At 46.2% G+C, this 14,685-nt stretch overlaps 1 long non-coding RNA gene across 1 annotated transcript in view; it reads right to left on the bottom strand.

The window, feature by feature from the left end:
• The window catches only part of LOC309360446, a 359,212-nt gene that overhangs the window by 40,013 nt on the left and 304,514 nt on the right, over positions 1–14,685 (bottom strand). The gene's annotated exons all lie outside the window — the stretch shown is intronic.

Genomic DNA, 14,685 nt, shown 5'->3' on the forward strand with positions numbered 1-14,685 from the left:
GGCCTGAGTTGGGCATAGTACGGACCACAGCACACCTCACTAGCCAAGGGTAGATGGAGCCAGATTTTATTATTATTATTTGAAGGAGGGGGAGCAGGCAGAACAAGCAGAAGTTCTCATCGTGCCAAGGAGAAAATATTCTGCCCCCTTGACTCTGGCCTTTTACTCTCAGATGTTATTCCTTCCCCTGGAGAGCCTGAAAAGGGGGCTAGTGCCGGAAGTTGCAGCTCAAACCCTGAGACCTGAGGTGGATCTACACACAGGGGGGGAAAAAACCACTATAAATAAGTTAGAAATTAAATCATCATAACAAAAGAGGGGAACCACTATGAAAAACGTTTAGAAATTTATTTTGCTCTCTGGCACCATCTGGTGTTGCATGTTTATAACACATTCAAAACACTGTTTCTTGACTAATGTAGCCGAGTCCCTGGTAAGGAGAAAGAAGATAGACACTAAGAAGAAAGGGTCCATTTCTGCTGGGCTGTGTGGCCCCTGACCTTCCCATCCCATAATTCTACCACCCACAACCCTGCCTATTTTATACAGCTGCAGTCAATTGCATGGTGTTTGAGGAGTTTCTAAGAAAATCCTTCTCATTTTTTTGAATTTGCTTTTTTTTATTAAAAAAACCCAACTAATTCTGTTCCTCCCATCCCAACATTAACAGTGATGGATATTTCGGAAATAGGGACAGCAACCGAGACAAGGTGACAAAGTACTGAATTTAATAAGTCATTCATTAACTGGAGGGGATAGATTTATTTTCAGCCAATTCCAACCACAGCCAATGCATTATCCACTAACTTATCATGGATCTGTTGCAGGGAACATACTGTGATATGTTTTATTTATTGGTGATAAATGCCACAAAATAGCTTTTTCATATAAAAAAGCGTCTGTGATATTATAATATATTTCAAACCTCTCACACAAATATACTTCCCCTGATTATTACAAATCTTGCCGTTTAGACACCTCCTCCTTCCCTATCTCGATATATAGAATGTATTCGTCCCAAACTAGCAACAAAAATGTATGTGCAGATCCCCTGCGACATCAAGAATTGTGTGCACAAGGTGCTGGGTGCATAAAATGGTGTCTCCAGTACGCTAGGGCTGTATCCATTGGTCATCCTAGTTTGATTTGGAGCCACATGCAGAGCATTGAGCAAGCGGCGAGTGCTCAGCTTTTACATCACCAGTTGCCTGTGGGAGAAGAATTACATCTGGCCACCTCTGGCCTCTGAACACTGATCTTCAGGCAGGTAGAGCCCTACAGTTGGGCTGCAGCAGACACGATATTCTGTCATATTGACCAGACGAGGGAAGAAAGTCACACTTTATGTATTTATGCCTGCTCCGACCAATTCAGCTGTCTTATACTTTTTTGCCAATCATAAAGGGGCCAACGTTTCCGCATTGCGTCCGAAAAGAGAACACAGAGGCATGGGTTGCTTACACGGCGAGGTCTCGGACTCAAAACCGGAGGTTTTTGGCCAAGCCCTGGCATTGAAAGTGGGTTTTGTGGCTATGTTCCTAGTTAAACCTGTGTCAAATTAAGCTCTGTTTTCATGGAGAGAAGAGCGGTTTATTCCCAATACAGAAATAAATGACTTTCGACCATGAGAGAGCAGACCCTCCAGGTGTCCCTATTCTCCAGGGACAGTCCCGGATTCACAGGTTTCTGATTTGATCCTGGAATATCCCTCTTTTCCTTAGGACATCCCCATTTTCACTGGAGAAATGTTGGAGGGTATGGAGTTCTGCAACCCACAAGCCAAGGAGACTAGTAACTATTGTTGTAAACAGAATCTGCCCTTATTCCCTTATGGGGGACACAAGAGCCCTTATAGAGTCCTTTGTAGGTTCTCCACCGGTAGGAAAAAACAACAGAGGCCAAACAGAGAATATTGAGAAGCAAAGCAGCTAGTAAGCCTGATCTTTATTGAACTGTTGCAACAGGGTGTTCCCCTCACCTGCAGGAGAAGGAGGAGGACCCAGAACAAAGGTGTGCCTGCCCTATATCGAGAAGGCAAATGTAAATGTTGCCGAATGGGTACATAAAGCCACTGGAGAATAATCTTCAGCAATGTGCAATGAAAGCAGATGTTCATGCAGTTATCCCGGCTTGTTGCGGAAGAGGGATGTTGGATGTATACAGTTGGTTGTATACATCCTACTAGCAGAGGGTAAGCAGCCATCAGTTTAATTTCTTCTGTAATAGGGTCCATAGTGTGAAATTTGCAATATTTATTTATTTTTAAAAAATTGCTATTCTTTCATATGCTCCAGGTCCTGAGTTCCAGGAATCAAATGGCTCCACAGAGTCCTGGAACAAGAGCCACTATGGACTCTCATCCTTGGACTAAGGCAGGGCAGTGGGCATCTTGGCTGAGCTTGCTCAGCTTCACAAAGGATAATAACAAAGAGCATTCTGGGAACTGTAGTTGAGAGACCATTGCATAAAACTCCATTTTATTTCCTGTCTCAGACTCCTCTCTTCAAAATGTGATCCCTTCAACAGGTAAGGAAAGAAGAGGATGGAACTGCAGAAAGCATTTGGCCGTCTGCGTTCCACTAGGGGGCAGAGGCATGTAAGGACAGGGGCTTAACCATATAATATAAAAAGGTGAAAGAGTTAATAAATTATTTGCTTTGTAATTTACAAACCTGAAGGGAGGAAATGGGGATGTTGACCTAGACTGGATTCCTAGCATTTTGGGCCTGCGTGATCAAACTGAAAGGACCAGCAGATGAGTGAAAGCTGGTGGTAGTTTGGAAGAAAGTGAAAGTGAGCTACAGGGAGGTAGAGGGGCAAAGGCGTGCACAATCTTGCAGGGAAATGTCTTGCCATTTTTGTACAGTCTGCTGTAAATTTGTGTTGCATGCAATTGTCTTTCCAGCACAAGGCAATTTAAGGGAGACAACTATATTTTACGAACATTTAAAGCGCTTTGAAGGAGACTTCCTTTTCTATGAGGTACATGCATAATTTTGTAAAAAAAAAAACAACCCAGCCCTGTCACTCCAGTCAAACAGGTTTTGCAGGTTTTAACAATCTTAGGGCTGCCATATTTCAAACAGTGAAAATCCGGACAGAAAAGTTGTTGAGCGTTTTTAAGCAAAATTGCAAAAAAAGAGAAAGAGAGCCGTTTTTGAGCTATTTTTAAGGAAAATTGGCAAAAACAGCATTGCTGATCTGGGCTGCCATATGCATGGACATTTTAACGATTTCCGACTGCAATATTCCACATATGTGTCCAGGAAATACCAGATGTATGGCAACCCTAAACAATCCAAAACCTGCAAAGCATATTTGATCAGAGTGGATCATCAGAGGTGGAGTGAGTATACCCACTAGGAGTGGCAGCCCCTCTTTCAAACTGCTGCCTGCCTCTAGCCTTTGAAAACTAACAGTCTGGAGAGACAGTTTTCTCAGAGAGTGGTTTGAAAGAGGGATTAATGGGCACACTCAGCCAATGTTTGCATTTGGCAAACAGGTTTTGCAGATTTTCCCATTGCAATGAACCCATTGGAAAACCTGTTTGCCTGTAGACGGCTGTGGGGTCAACGCGTCCGCACAGAACAGGGACCAGTCCGTCTTTCAAATCGGTTTCGGCTCTCTTAAGATTTATTGGCTGCCTCCAGCCTATCACATGTACAGCCAAACTGTACATACAGTGGTGCCCCGCAAGACGAACGCCTCGCAAGATGGAAAACCCGCTAGACGAATTTCCCTATGGGCTTGCTTCACAAGACGAAAATGTCTTGCAAGTTCCTGCGGTTTTTCCCCCCTTTCCCCCCTTTTTCTAAGCAGCTAAGCCACTTATCAGCTGATCCGCTAAGCTGATAAGCCGCTAAAAGCCGCTAAACCGCTAATAGCGCTAATCCGCTAAGCTGCCAATGGGCTTGCTTCGCAAGACGCAAAAACCGCCATACGAAGAGCCTCACGGAACGGATTAAGTTACAGATAGATAGGTCTGCCAAATCTGACATCAGGAATCACAAGACAGAGAAACCAGTAGGAGAACACTTCAATCTCCCAGGACATTCTATACAAGATCTCAAAGTAGCTGTTTTACTACAAAGGAATTTCAGAAATAGACTGGAAAGTGAAGCTGCTGAATTGCAACTTATTACCAAACTTAAAACCATGGAGAGACCTGGTCTGAACAAAGACATTGGATTCTTATTTCATTATACATGACAAAGCCATTTTTCACCTTCTCACCCCTTGCTTTTTCCTGTAAGACCTATTGCAGTCGTTAAGAGTCGTCAACAGGCTCATCACAGCTATCTGCCAATCACCCATTCCCACCACCCTTCTGAGTAATACCCCTCCCCACCTTCTCACTATATAGAAGGGTCTGGTGACTTCTGTTTCAGTGTATCTGAAGAAGTGTGCATGCACACGAAAGCTCATACCAAGAACTAACTTAGTTGGTCTTTAAGGTGCTACTGGAAGAAACGGATTAATTTAGTCTTGCGAGGCACCACTGTATGTTTGCTTGGAATTGAGTTGCACGGTAAGGTCTCAGACCCTCCCAGGAAGTGGAATAAAGACACATGAAGCAGTATTTTAGGTTAAGGGGCAAAAAAGGCCACAACTTTATTGGTTACAGAATGTGAGTGGTATTGGCTTAGGCACTGGAAACCACATGACTATATCTGACTCCTCCTGTCCATCTGCAGGAGTCTTGGAAGGGTTAACCACCAGTAGGGGGAGCCTTGCCGATGCACATCAACTAGTAACTCCCCCTGGGTCACCGCTAGGGGTCATGCCATGGCCCTAGCCCCCCACCCCAGTTTGGGGCATCGGACAGAGACCATGCCCCCTGGATTCCTTTAACGGAATACCCTTGAATTAGGAGGGGTAGGTGATGGCCTTTGAAGGACTTTATAGTGATATGTACCTATGATCTATGATCTTGTTGTTCGGTCCCTGCTCCTGCCCACCTAGCAGTTCGAAAGCACGTCAAGTGCAAGTAGATAAATAGGTACCACTCCGGCGGGAAGGTAAACGGCGTTTCCGTGCGCTGCTCTGGTTTCGCCAGAAGCGGCTTAGTCATGCTGGCCACATGACCCGGAAGCTGTACGCCAGCTCCTATGGCCAGTAAAGCGAGATGAGTGCCGCAACCCTAGAGTTGGTCACGACTGGACCTAATGGTCAGGGGTCCCTTTACCTTCAGGTGAAAAACCAAATGGCTGGTGCCAATTTGCCAGCTGGGGAAAAATTCCTACCAGGCCCCTTGGACAACCAAGGCGACCAACCGAGGTCCATAGCAAGGTCAAGAAATAAGAGCCTAACCTAAGGGTGCAAGAAGTGACTGAGCAGGGAGAAAAGCGGTGAGTCCTTGACCGTGGGTGGTTTAAATAGCCTGCACCGGATTGGACGGCTTAGGGATGACATGACCAAGGACCATCCAATGGCGCAGGGGCAATCCCGCCCCGTGCATGTGGGGAGGGCTTGCTCCCTTCCCGCAACATCATCTCCCCAGGATCGGGAAATGGCTTTCTCAAGTTGACGTGCATAGGATATGGTCTTCCTGTGGCATGTGCTATCATAAAAAAGAGCATCAAATGTATGCTGAGGTCAGTGATCAAATGCATTTATATTTGCAGAAGGCTAGACTAATATGTTGAAGGGACGCGGGTGGCGCTGTGGGTTAAACCACAGAGCCTAGGACTTGCCGATCAGAAGGTCGGTGGTTTGAATCCCCACAACGGGGTGAGCTCCCGTTGCTCGGTCCCTGCTCCTGCCAACCTAGCAGTTCGAAAGCACATCAAAGTGCAAGTAGATAAATAGGTACCGCTCCGGCGGCAAGGTAAACGACGTTTCCGTGCGCTGCTCTGGTTCGCCAGAAGCGGCTTAATCATGCTGGCCACGTGACCCGGAAGCTGTACACCGGCTCCCTCAGCCAATAAAGCGAGATGAGTGCCCCAAAGGACGACTGAACCTAATGGTCAGGGTTACCTTTACCTTAGACTAATATGTTACATTTGTTGTGTTTGTATGCTAGCAGAGAGCGTTTGTATCCCCATTCATTAATTGTCATCTAAATCAGTCTTGCCAAATACATAGAGGCGGTTTGTAAGGACACAAGAATTACTGGTACAGGCATGAAGAATTTCCCTTAGCAAGTCGTAGATCAGGGAATACACCCTTCCATCTTTCCACAGCTATTCCCTCCAAACCTCTGGCAAATGAGTCATTTTGAACATGAACTCCTGAAAGCAAATTTCTTAAACATTGTAGTCTTCCTAGATTTGGGCCTCACATTACACTCCACCAACACTAACACACATGTTTTTGTACGGATAACAAGTGTGAAATAGGGGATAGAACAAGGCCATGGCAGTTCATCCCTGCTTACAGAGCAGAGCTTACAGAGCGGCTTTTCGGAGAGTCGCTGTCTCCGAGCTCAGTGCAACTCGCAGGGCTTTCCTGCTTAGTTTTATCTTTCTCAATTCTCAAAGACAGACAGAGATCTACCCCACATACAGCTGTTAAGTGCCTTGTGGGATGCAAATATAATAGATAAACAATAAGAGCAGCGTAAAAATTGAACGGGAGCAAATGCAAAAATAAATAGATGATTAAATGTGCGGTGAGCCACATTGGCTTGCCAGCTATGTTCCCTGTGAGGTATTGCAGTTGATATCAGAAGTACCTGATAAGGTGTTCTGTTCTAAAGTTGCAGCAGAACAAGGATGATTGGTGGTAGGAAGCCATAATTTCAGGAAAGGATGTTACAAAGAATCTGGAGGACATGCTGCACAGCGGGGTGGCTGATATTTATTGCCCAATTTATTGCCCACCACCACCACACACACCAGGGATGCCAACTATAGGGGCAGAAGGGGCTTTGCCCCCCTCAATATTTGTGGGCAGGGAGCTGAGCCCACCCCCATACAGTGGTACCTCAGGTGACAGATGCTTCAGATTACAGACTCCGCTAACCCAGAAATACTACCTCAGGTTAAGAACTTTTCTTCAGGATGAGAACAGAAATTGCACCATGACGGCGCTGCAGCAGCGGGAGGCCCCATTAGCTAAAGTGGTACCTCAGGTTAAGAACAGTTTCGGGTTAAGAACGGACCTCCAGAACGAATTCAGTTCTTAACTTGAGGTACCGCTGTATTGAGGGCCCCCCAAACAGATCGGCCTCCCATTTGCAAACATGCCCTCCGCATTCCTCATCCCCCACAGCCACAGGCAGAGCACTGGTTGGGGTCCAGAAGGAGATCTTTGCTCTCTGTGCCCTCTATCCCCTGCTGCCACCAGGGTGCCCCCCCCAATTGCACATTAAGGGCATATGATGTCATGCAGCGCTGGGTTCCGTCATTGTGGGGGGCAAGTCTGCGCCCTGACACACTTATAGCTCACCAGGAGCTTTTCATGCTCACACTCCACTGAGATGAACAAGAGCACCGTCTCAATAGATCTGCCTGTCAGATCTGCTTGACTTCAGCCGTGTACCTATTAGGGCTGGGCGATCAGTGGCGTAGCGTGGGGGGTGCAGGGGGGCCGGCTGCACCGGGCGCAACATCTGGGGGTTAGGGTTAGAGGGCGCAAATCCACAGGTTAGGGGGTGCAAATTACTTGCCTTGCCCCGGGTGCTGACAACCCACGCTACGCCACTGTGGGCGATATATCAATATATCGTCCAAAACTGGTTTGAAGTGCATATCGTGATACTGGTTTCATAATTTTTGACTATAGTGAATCGTGATGAGTGAAAGGGCTGGGTGATATATCATCCAAAATTAGTTTCAAATCCATATCATGGTATTGGTTTCATATTTTTCGACCTGGCAATATATTGTGAATCGTGTGTGTGTGTGTGTTACGCAAAAATCACGATGCAAGCAAAACCGTGAAGCCAGCCAATGCCTCTACATAGCTCCATCCTGATTTCAGACATTGTGATATATCAGTATATTGTGATGTTTAGCTGGTGGTATATCACGATGCTGAAAAACAGATTTCGCCCAGCCCTAGTACATATCAGGGTGTCCATGTGCTTCTCGGTGTGCTCCATCCCTGCTTTTTTCAAACCTCTGCTGTTGTTTACAACAGTCACTTTTTTCTTGCTAGTGTCACTCCCTTCTCGCTGTACTCACTAGTCTCTCCTATTCCTCAGCAGCCTCATGGGAGAGAGATAAAGGGTGTGGAGCCCTCAGATGTTCTACCGACCCTTCACGCAATACCTTATGTTGCCTTCAGCATGAAGTTCCAGATTCAACAGAGTGACTTTACCTTCTCTTACTGAACAAGCTAACTGACAGGCTTGTTCTTAAGAGCATGGAGTGTGTGTGTGTACAAAGGGGGCTGCAGAATGGGAGGAGGCCTGGAAATGTGGCTGGTCAGTGTGCAAAGGAGAGTTGAGAACAATGAGCAGGAGGAGGGGGTTGCAAAAAGAGAGGAAGCAGGAGGCATGGGAATGTGGTTGAAGATGAGAGCAGGGGCATGAGAGCTTCTGCAGAACAGGAAAGATTGGTGGCTTCATAGCTGGGTGGAAAGTGAAATGGGTGCTTTGTAGCTGCGCTGTGTGGGAGGAGGAAGATGCAGGCAGGGCCAGCCCAAGACATTTTGTTACCTGAGGCGAACCACAAAATATCTCTCTCTCTCTCTCTCTCTCTCTCTCTCTCTCTCTCTCTCTCTCTCTCTCTCTCTCTCTCTCTCTCTCTCTCTCACACACACACACACACACACACACACACACACACACACGAGGGAAGGAGGAATGAGTGAAGATCTGCATCAAGGAGTGTGCTGCTGCAGAAGCAGAAGGTGATGCATTTCTTGGAGGCAGGATCTGCTGCCCCTATGGATCTTGCCACCTGAGGCAGATGCCTCAGCTTGCCTCATGGGTGAGCCGGCCCCGGATGCAGAAGGTTACCATGAAGGGTGGTTTGTGTGCAAGGGAGGGTTGCACAAAAGGTGTTGGGGGTGAGGAGGCATGGGCATGGGGTGCAAAGCAGGGCAGCAGAACAGAAGAGAGAGGTGGTTTCAGAAAGAGGTCTGGGATGGTGAAAAGCAAGCTTAGCAGTTGCACACCGTTATGTATTCAGTGGTCTGTGTTTGCCTGAGCTTGAGTCTGGACTAAGGATTCTGAGCTTCTGAGTTCTGATTCGATACTTGATGTGAAATCACAGAACATTTCAGGATTTGGGCCTCTGCCATTGGCCCTTGGACTCGTGAGTCGTGATTCGCAGCTTGGAAGTTTAGACAGCCAATCACGCTGGGAGTGGGAGTGGCCCGGGCTTTCAGGAATATATATAAGCAGTTGCTTTGCCCCTGTTTCCCAGAGATGTAGTTCAATAAAGGTTCTTGCTGTTATCACTGTGTCTTGCCTCGTGGGAACCCACCTACACTTTGCATGCAGTGGGAAGGGGAAGCTCTGGAGGGTTAATGCGGTGTGAATGGTAGGGGGTTGGGGAGCAGAGTGAGTAGTGGGGCAGCCCCTGGCCATTTATAATTTCATAGACACATGTTTCCCATCCTCAGTCATCTTTTCTTTTTTAAATTGTTGTAGTTGTTTAGTCGTGTCCGCCTCTTCGTGACCCCCTGGACCAGAGCACGCCAGGCACTCCTGTCTTCTACTGCCTCCCACAGTTTGGTCAAACTCATGCTGGTAGCTTCGACAACACTGTCCCACCATCTCATCCTCTGTCGTCCCCTTCTCCTTGTGTCCTCCATCTTTCCCAGCATCAGGGTCTTTTCCAGGGAGTCCTCTTCTCATGAGGTGGCCAAAGTATTGGAGCCTCAGCTTCAGGATCTGTCCTTCCAGCGAGCACTCAGGGCTGATTTCCTTAAGAATGGATAGGTTTGATCTTCTTGCAGTCCATGGGACTCTCAAGAGTCTCCTCCAGCACCATAGTTCAAAAGCATCAATTCTTTGGCGATCAGCCTTAAAAAGGCCTTAATGCTTTAGCTTTTCCTTGGAGGGAAGGGACTATTGTGGAAAATCCGAAGGGTCAGAAATCTTTTGAGTATTCACCTGTACCACATAGGCTTGAGTACAAAGCTTGAAGGTAAAGAATTAGCTCCACCAGACGCTAAGAACTGCCACATTATGACATTACTCAGAAGAGGAGAAGGGGAGAGCTATGCCGTCATAATATAAATGTTACACCAGATCAGGTTTTTAAAGGCTTGAGTCCTGTTCAGGGTCTATCAGCCCCACAGAAAGCAACATCTGGCAGGATAGAGATTTGCCTCAGGACTGGCAGCAGAACTGGACTCTGAACATTTGCTGCCACACGTATCTCTTGGGCGTAAGTTGCTCTGACATTCCTTCTTCGACTGCATTGGGGGAAATGCCCTTGTAGATGATTAGCTGAACTGGACGACTTCCCATCGGCAATGTGATTTTGAAGTACAATGTGTGTCCTGTGGGCAGAGAAGATAATGATTTTACTAGACAATCTATCTGGCGAACATCGCCTCTTCACACTGCCCGTTGGAGAGCTGCTAAATTGATCAGTGACGGCTTGTATATTGGACCAAGCCGTGTCGGTGAAGGAGTACAGGACTCATGCATTTCAGTTCTATCAAGGGCACAAGACCTCCTGCCCAGGTGCCATCAAATTGAATGGGACCTGCGTAAAGAGCAGTGCCATCTGATTCAATGGGGCTTGTTTGCATGGGAGAACTTGTCACTCTATTGCACCCAGATTCTTTATTTTGCCATGCAAGCACATCCGATTTGCTAGTGCTCACTTCAGTCAATGTGCTCAAAACAAATTGCAATGTCTATGAGATGTATGTCCTAATTCTGTTGCTTACTGACTTCAAGAAAGAAAAATACTGGTGTATATAGGCCCTTGGTCTCTTATGTTCCTAACTGTACTCCAAAACCTCTTTTTCTGTTTTGTAAGTCACTTCCATATTGCATGACCTGATAGTGGAGACATGGTGTGTGTAGGTGTGTGGAGTCGAAGCATTTTCTCTGCTTGCTGTTTTTCTACTTCTGATTCCTTTCCCCAAAGAGCAGCCTCTCCCCTTTAAGAGTTTTAAATTTGTGTTTGTGTTACTACATTTAATATTTCGTGTGTATCTTGATGGCGTTGTGTCTGTGGCCAGCGCTCTATTTATTCTGCAGTTCTGTGCAAGCACAGAAAAGGCACCAGATGCAGGATGGGGTACAAGAACCCGTGTTTTCATTTGTTCATTTGTGGCTTTCCAGATGTTGTTGGATAACAACTCCTGTCAAACTTTGACTATTGGTCTTGTTGGCTGGGGCTGTTGGGAGACAGAGTACAACAATATCTGGAGAGCCACAGGTTCCCTTCCCCGCTAGATAGTTCCTGTGGCTGCTAAGAAAGGCTCAGCAATATTGTGTGTGTGTGTGTGTGTGTGTGTGTGTGTGTGTGTGTGAGAGAGAGAGAGAGAGAGAGAGAGAGAGAGAGAGAGAGAGAGAGAGAGAGAGAGAGAGATGGAGAAAAGGTTTCAGTGCCCCTCATAGCTCCTAATGCATTCCTATAGCTAGGAGAAGCAGAATAAATTATGCATGATAACAAATATGAAAATTTGCTTAATTTGCCTAATTTATAAAGATTGTGGGATTCAATTTTTCCTGTGCAAAGTTTGGATAACCTTGGCACAGTGTGTGTGTGTGTGTGTTATATGTATACACACATATTTATAATGTGCACGTGCGTGAACACACAAAAATAGATAAGTATCAGGACTTCATCATCTAAAAATGCCTGTTAGAGTGCTTAAGTAATGTGGCCCATACTGACTGTTCCCCTCTAGCGATTAAACCAACTCAAAAAATAAGAACCTTCTCTTTATTTCCAAATGGCTTGAACTGGTTTTGATGGGGTTTTGGACATGACAGGTTAAAAAGTAAGCAAAAAACAAACAAAAAAACCTTTTGGGTAACAATAGTCAGAAAGTTTATGGAGCTGCCCTTGGAAAGGGAATTTGGGCACAATTTTTGCACCTCAGATATGTTGGCCGGGGGCTTTAGGATGCATTGTAAATCCCCCTATCTTGGCATGATGTCAGGGATAATCTGGCAGGGCACTACATATGCATATGCCTGACTCCATCTTAACTCCATGGATGGCAGTCTCCAAATAGGGTGCTGACAGAGGAAGAATGGGCTTACCCCAAATCCTCTGCTCCCTCAAACCTCTCGTCTAGCCCAGATACCAGCATAATATTACAGTGACCACATGTTGTAAGTTAAAACTCTTCCGTTGAACTCAAAGGGGAACAAAGAAAACCCATCTCTGCACATCCGCTTCCAACTGTTCTGCCTACTCTGGCACAAGGAGATGTCGGATTCAGGGTTCATCCACATTTCTGCTCGTTCTGGACTTCATGGGTCCAAGATTTTTTCTGTTTGTCCCACGCTTTCTAGACACGGGTGTGATGGTTTTCTGTTTGCCTCCCTGCATTCCCTGGGAAAATCCTCTCTTTACCACTGAATCAGAGCAAATAACAATGCTTGGAAAACTCAGTTTACGTTTCTTCCATTTCCCTGGGGGGCAGGGGAGTGGCAGGACATGTGGGAGACTTAAACTTCTATTCAGTCTTTTTTGATTATTTGATTAGATTTATATACCTGTATACCTGAAGGAGCGTCTCCACCCCCATCATCCAGCCCAGACACTGAGGTCCAGCGCTGAGGGCTTTCTGGCGGTTCCCTCACTGCGAGAAGTGAGGTTACAGGGAACCAGGCAGAGGGCCTTCTCGGTAGTGGTGCCCGCCCTGTGGAACGCCCTCCCATTAGATGTCAATAAACAACTATTTTATTTAAAAAAAACAACTGAAGGCGGCCCTGTTTAGGGAAGTTTTTAATGTCTGATGCTGTATTGTTTTTGATATTCGGTTGGAAGCCGCCCAGAGTGGCTGGGAAAACCCAGCCAGATGGAGGGGTATAAATAAATTATTATTATTATTATTATTATTATTATTATTATTCTGCCCTTCATAAGAAGATCTCAGAGTGGTTCACAGAATAAAACACAGGATAAGAACATACAAGTAAAACAAAGCAGTGAAACAATAACCCCCTTTCCCACAGACACATTTCAAAGGCTGTAGAATATTAATCAGCCAAAGGCCTGGTTGAAGAGGAGCATTTTTGTCTAGCACCTAAAAATATATAATGAAGGTTCCAGGCGAATCTCTCTGGCTCATTCTCATATTGCCACAATCCAAACCTCTCTGGGGTGGAGGACACAGAGAAAGGCCTCAGGTGACAAGCACAGGTTCTGTTCAATATGGGGAGAGGCAAATCTAAAGGTATTGAGGTCCTGAGCTATGAAAGCCTTTAAAGCCATGTATATATAGTTCTGAGGGATGCGGGTGGCGCTGTGGGTTAAACCACAGAGCCTAGGACTTGCCGATCAGAAGGGGTGCGCGACGGGGTGAGCTCCCGTTGCTCAGTCCCTGCTCCTGCCAACCTAGCAATTCGAAAGCACGTCAAAGTGCAAGTAGATAAATAGGTACTGCTCCGGCGGGAAGGTAAACGGCGCTTCCGTGTGCTGTTCTGGTTCGCTAGAAGCGGCTTAGTCATGCTGGCCACATGACCCGGAAGCTGTATGCCGGCTCCCTAGGCCAATAAAGCGAGGTGAGCGCCGCAACCCCAGAGTCGGTCATGACTGGACCTAATGGTCAGGGGTCCCTTTACCTTTACCTTTATATAGAGTCCTTGTGTTCTTATACAACCTCTGTGGTCCTGCATGAAACTTTGGAGGGTCAACAGGACTCTATAGTATATCTGCTTCTTATCTGCTGTTGTGGTTCAGTAGACAAGGACATGGGTGGGGTTGCTTTCTTCTATGCTTTTGGCTGTTCTATTGTTTTCTCCTTAATTTTTGCACTGAGATTACAGAGATTCTTGACTAAGTTGTGCCAACATTACATTGGTGCAACTGGGGCATTGGCTTGCTGGGAACAAAAGATTGCAGATTGTAGTGGACTACCGAAAGGGTGGGTGATTTTATAGAGTGGATGTATTTGGTTGTTGCTTACCTTCGTTTGGTGATATTTTTAATTTTTAATTCTAAAGTAACAAACTCTACCCAGTGACGTAGCGTGTGGGGTGCAGGGGGAGGCCCGGCCGCACCGGGCACAACATCTGGGGGTTAGGGTTAGGGGGCGCAAATCCACGGGTTAGGGGGTGCAAATTACTTGCCTTGCCCCGGGTGCTGACAACCCACGCTACGCCACTGACTCTACCAACAAGTTTTTTTAAAAAATGGAAAAACAAAACAGCACAAGGACAGAGAGATACACAAGCCATTACACAGTAATGTCTAGCACTAGTCTCAAGTTCTGTATTAATATTTGCTTTTCCACAAGCATTCATTCTTGACCCTGTGCTTCCTGACCTGTTAAACATGTCAGGCTTTCTTCACCGTGAGATGTAATTGGTTGCTAGGTGTACAAACAGGTTGCTGACAAGGGCTTAACATGGGAGAAACGGCAACCACAAAGTGCCGTGAGGTGACTGCCTCACAAAATCTGACAAATTGTGGATGTTGTTTAAAGGCACCAACTTGTGAGTTACGGTATTCCAATTTCTTTTTGACTGTGGAGCAGAGTGCCACTTGGACAGCCTTGCTTCAAACATCAGAATGTATTGGGTTAGCCTTGATAGCAACAGATGGGTCTACTGTCTATTTTAGTACAATTCCCTGTTCAAACAGGAGACTCTTC

The sequence above is a fragment of the Podarcis melisellensis genome (genome assembly GCF_964234715.1).
Source record: "Podarcis melisellensis genome assembly, chromosome: 17".
Taxonomy (NCBI): domain Eukaryota; kingdom Metazoa; phylum Chordata; class Lepidosauria; order Squamata; family Lacertidae; genus Podarcis; species Podarcis melisellensis.